Here is a 13,724-nt window from a genome sequence, read left to right on the forward strand (position 1 = left end):
ACCAACTCTTCGAGGAAACTTACTGCTTGTCATCAGTAAGCACAATGCTTCGCGCATCAGTCTGCACATTTCTACCAAAGTAATAACCTTTATTATGGAATAAAGTATTCCTCTTTTATTGTTAAGTTCTTTGACTTACAGATACAGACATCCAAGTAAACTGAATAGCCAAAAAATCTGGTATACCTGCGTAATGTCGTGTAGGGCTCATGCAGATGTGCCACAACGCATTGTGGCATGGACTCGACTGTCTGAAGTAGTGCTGGAAAGAACTGAAACCATGGATCCTGCAGGGCTGTCCATGAATCCGTAAGAGTACGAGAGGGTCGAAATCTCTTCTGAACAACACGTTACAACGTATCCCAGATATGTTCACTAACGTTCATGTCTGGGGAGTTTTGTGCCCAGCGTAAGTGTTTAAAGTCAGAAGGGTGTTCCTGGACCCACTCTGCAGCAATTCCGGACGTATGGGGTGTGGCATTCTCCTGTTGGAATTGCCAAATTCCTTCGGAATGCTCAATGGACATGGATGAATGCAGGTGATCAGACAGGATTCTTACGTAGTTTCCAGCTGTCAATCATATCTAGACGTATCAGAGATCCCCTATCAGTCCAACTGCATACGCCCCAAACCATTACAGAGCCTCCACCAGCTTGAACAGTCCTCTGCTAACATCTACCGTCCATGGACTCATGAGGTTGTCCCCATAATCGTTCATGTCCATCCGCTCGATACAATTTGAAACGAGACTCGTCTGACGAGGCAACATGTTTCCACTCATCAACAGTCCAATGTCGTTGTTGACGGGCCCAGGCGAGCGTTAAACTTTGTGCCGTGCAGTCATCCAGGGTACACGAGTGGGGTTTGGGTTCCGAAAGCCCATATCGATGATCTTTCGTTAAGTGGTTCGCACGCTGACGTTGATGGCCCTGCACTGAAGTCTGCAGCAATTTGCGGAAGGGTCGCAATTCTGTCACGTTGAACGATTCTCTACAGTCGTCGTTGGTTCCGTTGTTGCAGGACCTTTTCCGGCCGCAGCGATTTCGAAGATTTCGTATTTTACCGGATTCCTGATATTCACTGTGCACTTGTTAAATGATCGTACGGGAAAATCCCCATTTCATCGCTACTTCGGAGATGCTGTGTCCCATCACCCGTGTGCCGACAGTACACATTTCAAACTCACTTAAATCTTGATAACTTGCCATTGTAGCAGCTGTAACCGACCTAACACCTGCGCCAGACACTTGTTCTCTTACACAGGCTTTGCCGACCGCAGCGCCGAATTCCGTCCGTTTAAATATCTCTGTATTTGAACACACATGCCTATACCAGTTTCTTCGGCACTTCAGTGTAAATCTCTGGCCATGCCCAACCACAGTGACCGATCCACATCAGCCGCCCTAGTACTCTCGTGAATTCTTGCAAGGCTGGAGAATCTAATTCCTTCTTCAATACACCACGACACATGGTTCATGTTAGAATGACAGTGCATTTTACATATAGGCATACTGCTGTTTTGGCAATGTTTTCTCCAACCCACTTGCCTTACAACATGCGCGAACAATCCGTTTTGGTTGTTTTCAGCTCTTTGTGTACCATACAGCGCCAAAGACATGTTGGCTATTAAGTACTTAAATTCTAGAATGACGTTATTACTAAGCACCGAAGAGTTTCTGAAAGAATATATTTCATACGATAGCGAATTTCGATCAAAATATTATTTTCAGTCGACTTACACATGTAAAGAAACAACAGAACAACAGAGTTAATTTTATCTGGAAGACAGTACAAATAAGTCGTAAGTGTCAAAAATACTCACAAAAGTTTCATTGCAGGTGAGGCTTATATGGAAGGTTTCTTGGAGTCAGAAATTATGAAAAACAAACTGTTGTTAACATGGAACCTTGTCGTATCTATTGTATGTCTGCTTCATATCGTCATCCACTGGAAATGACACGGCAGTAAATTTTTCATACATACACTAACGGTGTTGGGAGCCACAAGGAAACTAACGGCTTGTTCAAAATGTTTAAATGTGTGTGAAATCTTATGGGACTTAACTGCTAAGATCATCAGTCCCTAAGCTTACACACTACGTAACCTAAATTATCCTAAGGACAAACACACACACGCCTGCCCGAGGGAGGAATCAAACCTCCGCCGGGACCAGCCGCACAGTCCATGACTGCAGCGCTTTAGCGAACAGCTTGATCAGCGTAGTCTTCATACAAGGAGTCAATCTGTAAGCACTCAACGACTTCTACAATTTACATCAGTGTTCAGGTTTGTGACCACATAACAAGATACCGGTAAATGGAGAACACGCTGTTAACTGGTAAATAAATTTCAGAATATGGTATGTGCGTTTCCGGTAAATTGGCGATCTAATTCTCATGTTACCGCTTACATATTTGTATTCACTCTGTATGTGCCTTTGTTTCATATGCACTATGCGAACTGCTGATTCATTGCTAAACAGGTGCATGACCCACAAGTTTTCTGTACGGTATACGTTGTAAGTATACTGTTAAATCGTTGATATATGATAATGGAAAATTACGGGAAAATGCACCACTGTTACTTTTTTTCTTTCTGTGTTGTCCGTCGTAGGATCTTTTGGTAATAGCCACAGAGGTCCGAAACCTTCTGATCGTGTTAAACCCACAGACTTGCGTTTATTGAATACAGCTTTATAAAAGAGAAATGAAGTTTTGTTTCCGAAAACTGCAAACTTACCCTGTTTGTCGTTTGTTAGTGTCAATAGGCATTGTTCCATTTAAATATTGTTCGAACAATACACTTTCTAAGTATTATTACAATCAGTTTATTCTCTAAAAATACGAGCCCTGATTATCGACTCAGTCAGTGAAAATTGCACACCAATAACACTTTCTATTTCCGCAATATTTGGGGTGCAAGTTTCTACAACTGCTTATGCTAAAGAACGTGCTCCCCTTCTAGCAGAAATTTATAGTAAATTGCTTTAGCAAGCGATTGGAAGAAAGCGCAGGTCATTCCCGTTTCTAGAACACGCAATTATAGATGCATATCGTTGACGTCTATTTTAGAACTATGGAACATTTTTTTATGCTCAACTACTATGACATACTTGGAGAATGAAAATCTCCTCTTAAAAATCAACATGGATTCTGCTAACAAAGATCGTGCGAAACTAAGCTCTCTCTGCTCCTCCATGAGATTCACAGCTCCGTAGACAAAGGAGCTCAGGTTGATGCCGTGTACCTTGACTTCAGGAAGGCATTTGACACCGTCCCGCACTGCCGTTTAGTGAAAAAAAAAAACGAGCTTATCGAGAATGGGAGCAGAGTTGTGACTGGATTCAAGACTTCCTTGCAGACAGAACACAGCATGTCGCTTTTAAGGGAACAAAAAATGGCTATGAGCACTATGGGACTCAACTTCTGAGGTCATCAGTCCCCTAGAACTTAGAACTACGTAAACCTAACTAATCTAAAGACATCACACACATCCATGCCCGAGGCAGGATTCGAACCTGCGACCATAGCGGTCGCGCGATTCCAGACTGTAGTGCCTAAAACCGCACGGCTACTCCGGCCGGCTAAGGGAACAAAATCGACAGATGTAAAGGTAATTTCCGGAGTACACCAGTGAAGTGTGATAAGACCGTTGCCGTTTACAGTATACAGGGTGTCCCAGCTATTTTGTCCACCCAAAATATCTCTGGAACAATAACAGCTATTGGAAAACGACTTTCACAGGTATCAATGTAGGGCTGGGGCCCATGAATGTACGTATTTGGAAACATTCTAAAACGAAAGCATATGTGTATTTTAACACTAACTTACGTTTTTTTTAATGGACCTCCTATATTGTTTGTTCAGCAATCCATAGCATGACAAAGCACATACACAATGGCGTTGATTGCATCGCAATATTCCCATTACATCCCGAGATATTGAGACGCGAAGTTGACGCTTGAAACACCCGACATGCGCTGCTAGCGCACGTCCTGAGGCTCAGGCGTGAACCCCATGCTGCCCGTAATCGCGATGTGATTGACATGCGTAATCACACCTCCATACTTATCAAGAGGTCCGAAACGAATAATACGGTCTGCTGCCATCAACTCTCATAAGCACATAATGGTTTCCCTCTTGCACGTTTTACGTATCTACCTACACAATATGAACCAGTACTGATCGGTGTACGCCCGTCAGGTTGTCTTATTTATCCTGCACACCCAAAATAAGGTTTATCTAATGCGTTATATGATCCATTGTGCCTGTCGCGCAGGACCTGGCTCTACCTAGTCAAGTGTCCGACGTAGTTCCCACTACTGCCACAGTTACCACTTCGCCTTATTTATGATTTCCGACCCATGCAAACTCTTGTACTCCACCACCCTCCGAGCATCCCATTTGTTGTTGCTTTGGCGTGCAGTACATCGCTTGCCAGTGTAGTCGTGCATCAGAGTAATCTAGTGACGGCACGGAGGTAGTACACATTGTGAATAAACGTTGTGTTGTGGAACTTATACTGTACAGTATAATGTACACACATGAAGATTGGTAGAAATGCTGCTGATCTATGGAAGATGTACGTTGACGGTAAATACGTTATGAGAGTGCTTGTTTGTTGATAGTACTGTTAGCGAACATTATGATTATTAAGTTAATATGTCTGTTTTCCACCCTACTCTACATACCTGTACTGTACCCTGTTGTAGGTGGACGAAATGCTGTTCAGGCAGAACGGCTGTACAGAAGACGATTCCCTGACAAGCCATCGCCTTCGCGCCGGATGTTTGGTCGTCTCACATCTCGTCTACGTGAAACGGGAAGCTTAAATCCAAGACCTCGACATCGTCCTAGAACACGCACAGATTAACGTGCTGAAGTTGCTGTGTTCGCTACCATAGCTGTGAATCCTCAAATCAGCACACGTCAAATTGAACGTGAAGTTGGTGTGTCGAAATCAAGTGCACAGCGTATTCTTAAACGTCATAAATGCCATCCCTACCATGTTCATTTACACCAGGCTCTTCATGGAAATGACTTCCGCAATGGGGTAACATTTTGTCGGTGGGCTCAGCAAAAACTTCTGACTAATCCAAATTTTTTTGCAGATGTTCTCTTTACCGATGAGGCATCATTATCCAACAAAGGAATTGTCAATATGAGGAATATGCATTATTGGTCCGCAGACAATCCAAAATGGCTCCGTCAGGTAGAGCATCAACGTCCGTAGAAAGTTAATGTTTGGTGTGGGATTATTGGAGATACAATTATCGGACCTTTCTTTATAAATGGCATCCAAAATGGCAGACAATTCTCCAGACTTATACGACACAATCTTCCTGTTCTCTTGGACACCGTACCTCTGAACCGGAGAATGGTCATGTGGTATCAGCATGACGGATGCCCTACACATAACGCCTTACGAGCACGAGTTCCCTGGTAGGTGGATTGGACGAGGTGGCCCAGTTAGGTGGCCTGCCCGATCTCCGGACCTTACACCGCTGGATTATTTTCTTTGGGGAGCAGTGAAGGATGCTGTTTACCAACATGAACCAGAAACACCAGAGGACATGAAGCAACACATTATTGATGCTTGTACAGCCATCAAAGAGGAAACAGTAGCACGAAGTAGGGCATCCTTCATCCGCAGAATGACCCTATGCATGCAAGCCAATGGGCATCACTTTGGGCATGAGATGTGAACGCTATGTTTAGTATGTAGTGCTGGTATCACAGTGGAAGTTCTACAAAGGGCCATTTTACCCAGTGATGTTAAGAAACATTTGTTTGCAACAATTTGTCATTTAACGCATTAGATAAACATAACATTTATAATTATGTGATAATAAAACTAATTGGTTAAACATGTTTACATTCATCTTCTATGTCCTACCTCAACTTCCCAAATCAAAACATTTTTACCTAAACAACGGTAAAACTTTTAGTCCACTTGCTCGTTTCACTAAAACCGTCAACATGAATTTTACTATTACGAGTGAATGATTAACTGTCACTTGCGCTAGATCTACAGTAAAGTAATGTTTTAACGTTGAACGGCATTACCCTTTTAGTAACGGATTAACGATAAGTGAAGTTAACTTTGTGACTAACGTTGCGGTACACAGATATGTTACAGAACCGCATCACCCCTAGCCTATGGGATAAATACCTGCTGGAATGTACGACGTTAATGCAGGATGGCAGCAGACCGTATTATTCGTTTCGGACCTCTTGATAAGTATGGAGGTGTGATTACGCATGTCAATCACATCGCGATTACGGGCAGCATGGGGTTCACGCCTGAGCCTCAGGACGTGCGCTAGCACCGCATGTCGGGTGTTTCAAGCGTCAATTTCGCGTCTCAATATCTCGGGATGTAATGGGAATATTGCGATGCAATCAACGCCATTGTGTATGTGCTTTGTCATGCTATGGATTGCTGAAGAAAAAATATAGGAGGTCCACTTAAAAAACAAAAGTTAGTGTTAAAAAACACAAATGCTTTCGTTTTAGAATGTTTCCAAATATGTACATTCATGGGCCCCAGCCCTACATTGATACCTGTGAAAGTCGTTTTCCAATAGCTGTCATTGTTCCAGAGATATTTTGGGTGGACAAGATAGCTGGGATATCCTGTATATAAATGATGCAGAAAGCGTCGGGTGCTCTTTAAGGCTGTTTGCAGGTGATACGGTTGTTTATAAGTAAGTAGCAAAGCCAGAAGACAGTAACGATTTGTGGAATGATCTACAGAGAATTGATGAATGGTGCAGGTTCTGGCAGTTGACCCTGAACCTAAATAAATGTAACATATTGCCTGTACATAGGAAAAGAAATCCGCTACTGTGCAGCTACACTATTGATGACAAACGGCTGGAAACAGTGTCTACCGTAAACTGTCCAGAGCGACCTTAAGTGGAGTGACTATATAAAACAGTGGGAAAAGCAGATGCTAGACTCAGATTCATAGGAATAATCTTAAGAAAATGTAACTCATCCACGAAGGAGCTGGCTTATAAGGCGCTAAGGCGCTTGTTCGACCGATTCTTGGGTATTGTTCATCTGTCTGGGATCCATATGAGGTAGGACTAATAGAAGAGATAGAGAAGATCCAACGAAGAGCGGCTCGTTTCATCGTGGGACCGTTTAGCCGGCACGAGAGCGTTACGGAGATGCTCAACAAATTCCATTGGCAGACGTTGCAAGAGAGGCGTTGTGCATCACGGAGAGATTTATTATAGAAATTTCGAGAGAACACTTTCTGGGAGGAGTCGGCCAACGTATTGCTTCCTCCCACATATGTACTGCGCAATGACCACGAGGAGAAAATTCGAGAAATTGGAGCCAATGTAAATGCTTACTGACAATCATTTTTCCTACGCGGTGTTCGCGAGTGGAACAGGGCTGTAGCGCTCAGTTAGTGGTACAAAAAGTATTCTCCACCACACACCATTACGTAACTTGCGGAGAATGATGTAGACGTAGATGCAGGTTACTCACCATGTATAATGAAATTTATACTACAAATTAGGTGCATGGCAACTTAAAAAAATAAAGATTACAGGACTGCATATGCCCTCTTACTCTGAAAATTGAAAACAGCATGAAAGCTGTACGTCCTTCTACCAAAGACACTAAACGTGGAGTTACGCGTTCCGAGAGAGCGTTGGTATGTTCCTGACGAATATCCATCCATGACTTGGGAAGATTACCGTAACGAACAAGTGGCTCATCAGCCATATCCCGTCTTCCATAGGTGTCTTGTGAGGCGGACGTACAGTACGGGAAGAGGCATTGTAGAAATTCACATGAAACTGTGTGGTTCCAAAGACTTTTTCAAGTGTCAAACATCTATGAGGTACATATGCAGACGGTAGCGATGAATGAAGATTTGGACCACGGCGGGTTCGGCCTTGGTACAGATTTTCATTCGTCGCTTCGGTCTGTAAATGTACATTAGTTTGAAAAAAGTTTGCTGTCCTGTCCCGTTAACCTATAGCAATATCGAGTCGTTTCAATAAGAGGCAGTACCTGCCGCTCGGAAGTCTCCCTGGTGCTCCGACTGCTATTCAGGTGGACGTCATTATGTAGAAGTATCAACGCAAACCATCACTTTCTGCGTTTGCCCTCTGTGCCCCTACTCTGTACGACAAGGTAGCCAGCCAAACTGCGGTCCCTTATGTGGCGTCTAACAGAAACGCACCCATCAGAACAGCAAACTTTGAAACAGGGCTTGTCCGAAACGCTACATTTTGGCAGCCAGCTAGTCGGGTACAGCGTTCACGTGCCCATAGCAATCTGAGCCATTAAAAGTTTTTGGACACTGGGAGCTGAGGAAGTGGTGTGCATACTACTTGTCCAGCTCTCGGCAGGTGGTGTCAAACCATTGATATAAACACTTTCTGATCCATGGCGTTGATCCTAAGTCGAGACAACTTAGACTGATTCAAGTTCAGCTTATTTTCCTATCGTCTTCTTATCATCAGTTCCACATATTCATCACTGTTATTGCTGCATGACCTGTAGGAGCTGAAAGGGCTCAGTATACCAAACGCATTGCTATAAGTCCGATATTTCCGTTCTGCATACAGGAGTTTGATTCCAGATTTCCTCTTTGTTACTGAGTTTGAGGCGGATCCATCAGATCCATCTCATATACTTTGATAATATATTAAGTCAGGGTCTGAGTAAGCGTTTAAGGAGATCAAACAGTTAACGTTACAAGTGCCCTATTCACTCCCCAGGACAGAAGCAGTGTACCCTGCCTCTTAGTGTACAAATTCAGCGTGGAAATGTGATAAAGTGTTGTAAATGTTTGCTTAACGTATATCTGAGGAACATGAGAACCACCCTGCTATGTACCTAGTGAGATGTGGAAAACAGCCTAAAAATCACATCCAGGCTGGCCAGCTCACCGACTCCTCCCCGTTAATTCACCAGCGGGATTAGATTCGAGACCGGCATACATCCCCGCTCCGAAAGCGGTCACTTTGACATGGGGCGGGGGGGGGGGGGGGGAGGGGGGGGGGGGAGTGAGTCTATATAAAATATTTTTGCTTTGTGTTGTCGCTTCCTATTTGTATGCGAAGGTAGAATATCTTGAGGAAGAAAGTGAGTCGTTTTACAGTTTTTATGTTGTGTTTCGTGTACCTGAGCCTTACATATAGTCTTATCCTGTATTTTAATCCTGCGTACCTAACTGAGGTGAGCGAATGTGAATTTCATAAGGTTGAACAGTATCTGCAATCCGATATGGCAATTTTGACAACTAGCAGTAATATAGGCAGAGACGCAATGAGGTCTAACTATACCGTCAAGACAGGTGCTCGGTCAGATAAATTCAGTTCCATTGGTGGAAGAGACCGTGATCCTCTTTGGTTGCTACTGCTTCCCCACTTTGAAAACAGAAACGGTTGCGGTATGTCCGCTGTGGGAGACGATACTACTGTAACTTGATAAGAACACACTATGGATTTAGGTTTGTTGAATGTACTTAGTGTGTCATATTTGTAATTAATAATCTTTATTTTAGCATTTTGGACGTTAGGAGGAAATCATGACAGCTACTATAAGGGCAATTCCGTGCGCATGTTAATTATTAGTAAATTTTTGATAGGAAGAACTTTATGTGAGGGTCGGTTTGATACCATGTGGGGTACAGTACAATGAAACATTATTCTCATGTACAGCTAGTAAACTGGAATTATTGATTCCAGTGTATAAGTAAATTCGTGAAGTACAACTGTACAAATAGCGAAGTTCAATTTTAGTATTTTTAATGACTTGTGGGCAGTTGGAGGTTGGTGGCTGTGTTTAGCCGTGTCTCCACAGGACTGTTGGTACAGGTCAAAGTCATGCTTTCATTAATCTTCAATAAGTACGCTATCTAATCAAAAATCAAAACCATCCAGACACTACTATGCAATCCACAGTTGGCTACATGTAGGCATCGAGTATTGTGTTGTCAGTACAGAAGCAGTAACAGTAGAATGGGTGTTGCAGGAGAATTCAGTGACCTCGAACGTGTGCTACCATTACACCGCACTGCGATTAACAAATCCGTCAGTAACATTTTAAAACCTTCTTCCCACATCGGCCATTGGTGATGTGATTGTAAAGGGGAGACGCGAAGGAACAGTCACAGGTATACAAAGATCAGTAAGTCCTCAGATACTGACGAAGAAGAACCGTTGAGCTTCACGGAAGGTGGTTGTGAAAATTGTATGAACTCAGCGGAAGGAATCAGTCGTAAGTTCCAGAGTGCTATCGGCAGTCCAGCTAGTACAATGACCATGCGTAGGGAGTTCAAAAAGAATGGGTGGGGTACAATGGTCGAACAGCTCCTCATCAGCCAATCATCTGTGATCATTTCCAAGCGACGCTTGAATTTCCATAAAGACCGACGGCACTGGATATTCCTACAGTCGGTGCTAGGCGACACTTAAGGTGGAGTAAAAAGAGATGTTACTAAACAGCGAATAAATGGAAATGTGTGTTCTGTAGTGATGAATCACGCCATACCCTGGGGCAAACCGATGGAAGGGTTTAGGTTGGCGAATGACTGGAGAATGTTACCTCACCTAATGCCTGTCCGCCCCAGTAGCTGAGTGGTCAGCGTGACGGATTGCCGTCCTCTGGGCCCGGGTTCGATTCCCGGCTGGGTCGGAGATTTTCTCCGCTCAGGGACTGGGTGTTGTGTTGTGTTCATCATCATTTCATCCCCATCCGGCGTGCAGGTCGCCCAATGTGGCGCCGAATGTAATAAGACCTGCGCTATGGCGGCCGGACCTGCCCCGCGAGGGGCCTCCCGGCCAATGACGCCAAACGCTCATTTCCATTTCCACCTAATGCCTACTACAGACATTGAAGTACGGAGAAAGTGGTGTTACGTTATGGGGCTGTTTCCCATGGTTAAGCTGTGATCCTCTTACTGTGTTTAAGGAAACACTAAATTCAGAAGGATATGAAGGTATTTTACAGCACTGTGTATTGCGTACAGTAGAGGAACACTTCAGAGACGATAGCTGTTTGTACCAGAATGATAATATACTCTATAATAAATCAGCATCTTTGAGGCATTGACTGTTGGACAATAACATACATGAAATAGAGTGGCCTGCACAGAGTCCCGATCTTAGCCCAACAGAACACATTTGGGATGAGTCACAACGCCGACTTCGTTCAAGCGCCCTGTGTCCAACATCACTATCTATTTCTGTGTTTGACTCCTGCTGGTAAACTCAATGCCATCCCTCCACAAACGTTGAGATACACTATTAAAAGTGTCCCTAACAGAGTTCAAGCCGTCATAAGGACGAGATGTGGCCATACCTCACATTACTGTTCACTTGTACAGTTACTTCTGATCAGATAGGGTACAGGTAATGTATGAGTTGGTTTCCAAATCTGATTTTTCTCGCAGAATAGATACGTTCTCTTTCCATGTGTTACTCAGAATTCAAGGAAATTCAGTTCTTCGTTAAGCAATGAATAAATCTTAAGTTGCGGTATAGAACGACCACCTACGTATGTGGATTATTTTTCTTTGTCCTTGTGTCGCATAATTTAAGGGAGCCATAACTTCTCTGCTTAGTATGCAGTACAAGTGGTAGTAGCCATCGGTAGTGGAGAATCACTTTTCTTATTATTCCTTTGATGAAAGGGCTAGCATGTGAATGCGTTATTTTCTATCCTAAACCCGTAGCTCTTTTATGTAAATATTGATGCCTCCTCCAACCACATGGTCCTCTGCGACAACATGTAGTGGACATAGAACGCTAGCTATCCACTGTGATACATTGGTAAATTTACTTTTTATTGAAGTGGGGACCATGCATTTATATTGCGCTGTAGATTGTATGTTGTTTGTATGTGTCAGTCGCTTCAACCATACTTTAGAAATAAATCATTTGAATGGAATATTTACAAGAAAAACAAGGACTTGCATGTTACCATCCCACCAAATCCTTAATGCATCAACAAAACATAGGTTTACCTGAAGTAGGTGTTGTGCTCTGATTTTTCCGCTGCATGGTTCAAGTAAGATAAGATCACCCATCGCGTGTTATAAAAAAATCATCACGTTGAGAGAAATGTAAGTACTACCTCTCCTCTCTTTATAAATTACTATTATTATTGATATATTTTTCATACGGAACCTAGCCAGAATATATTTTTCTTGTAATAACTTCACGTAATTGTGACCTTTATAGTCATCAAAGCGTGTACACAGCTGGATCTAAGTGTAGGTCATCGCTCTTAATTATTTACGGAAAGTGTGTTTCTAAGTATTTGTTCATTCTGCAGATTGTACCCAGCGTCATTTGTGTCGATTATTGTCAGGTTATTGTCTTCAAACAGTCTGGTTTTGGTACATACTACCTCCTTCTAAAATATGGAAAGCAAAGAGCTTGCAGTAGAAGAAATTTGTTTCAGAGTACCAAAGATAAAGAAGAGCTCTTACTTCTTAAGTTACGCATTTTAGAGCCAATATTTACTACGCTTTCTTGCTTCGAATAATCATTCCATACATATCCGTAATACTGACCTTTCCTCTCAGGACACCCTCTATACTTAGTAAATTTTCTCGTGAATGACTATCAGTAGTGAAAAGTTTTGTGTGTTCTAGTCCAAATCTGTTCTTTTTGTTCCGATATTTATGCTGGATAAATATCATAGAAGCCAAAAAACTTCAGACACACTGAAATTATGAAGTACAATTTTCTCTTATCATTGTTTGCTTCTGATGCAGCGATGGATAATATGCTATATGGCTCTCTTATGAAACGCACCAAGACCTGGCATTAATTTTAGGTTGTATTATTGTATTACAATCAACAGTTATATCCGTCAATCGATAGATCTCGTGCGTGGTGCCGGGTTTATTACTACTGCTTAGCCGGCCGTTGTGGCCGAGCGGTTCTAGGCGCTTCAGTCCGGAAACACGCGGCTGATACGGTCGCAGGTTCGAATCCTGCCTCGGACATGGATGTGTGTGATGCCCTTAGGTTAGTCAGGCTTAAGTAGTTCTAAGTCTAGGGGACTGATGACCTCAGATGTTAAGTCCCATAGTGCATAGAACCATTTGAACCATTTTTTACTGCTGCTTACGTTGATTATTCTCCTGTATGATCTAAAGTAATAGTGTACTTAATTTAGATGCTCTGTAAATCCGTTGTGTTCTGACGTAAACAAAGGTGGTAAGCTATTTTTCATAACACATGTAACAAAATGTATTTGAAGATTGTTACTGTAATCACAAACTTAACGACAAGTAGCAATCATAATTTGTCTCGTATTATGTCTCAGAATGTCATAACAGTACTTTGTATTTTGTGCTGTCTCCTGTCTTCGTTACCCATGATATATGCTCTTAAAATCTCCGTCTGTATCAAAGATGACATTTTGAACAGATATAATTGATTAAATCTACGAATGTTCGGAGTTTGGGGATAGAGATTATTGTAAAATTCAGCAAACTGTTATTCAAACTCAGTCCGGAACTGCGCGACTGCTACGGTCGCAGGTTCGAATCCTGCCTCGGGCATGGATGTGTGTGATGTCCTTAGGTTAGTTAGGTTTAATTAGTTCTAAGTTCTAGGAGACTGATGACCTAAGATGTTAAGCCCCATAGTGCTCAGAACCATTTGAACCATTTTTTTGTTATTCAAACGACAAGCTCTACATCCGGCTGTTTATGTTCAGATGACCTACGAAACATG

General features: G+C 42.6%; 1 protein-coding gene across 1 annotated transcript in view; it reads right to left on the bottom strand.

The window, feature by feature from the left end:
- The window catches only part of LOC124594362 (venom serine carboxypeptidase-like), a 91,505-nt gene that overhangs the window by 41,692 nt on the left and 36,089 nt on the right, over positions 1-13,724 (bottom strand). The gene's annotated exons all lie outside the window — the stretch shown is intronic.

The sequence above is a fragment of the Schistocerca americana genome, chromosome 2 (genome assembly GCF_021461395.2).
Source record: "Schistocerca americana isolate TAMUIC-IGC-003095 chromosome 2, iqSchAmer2.1, whole genome shotgun sequence".
NCBI classification, from domain to species: Eukaryota; Metazoa; Arthropoda; class Insecta; order Orthoptera; family Acrididae; genus Schistocerca; species Schistocerca americana.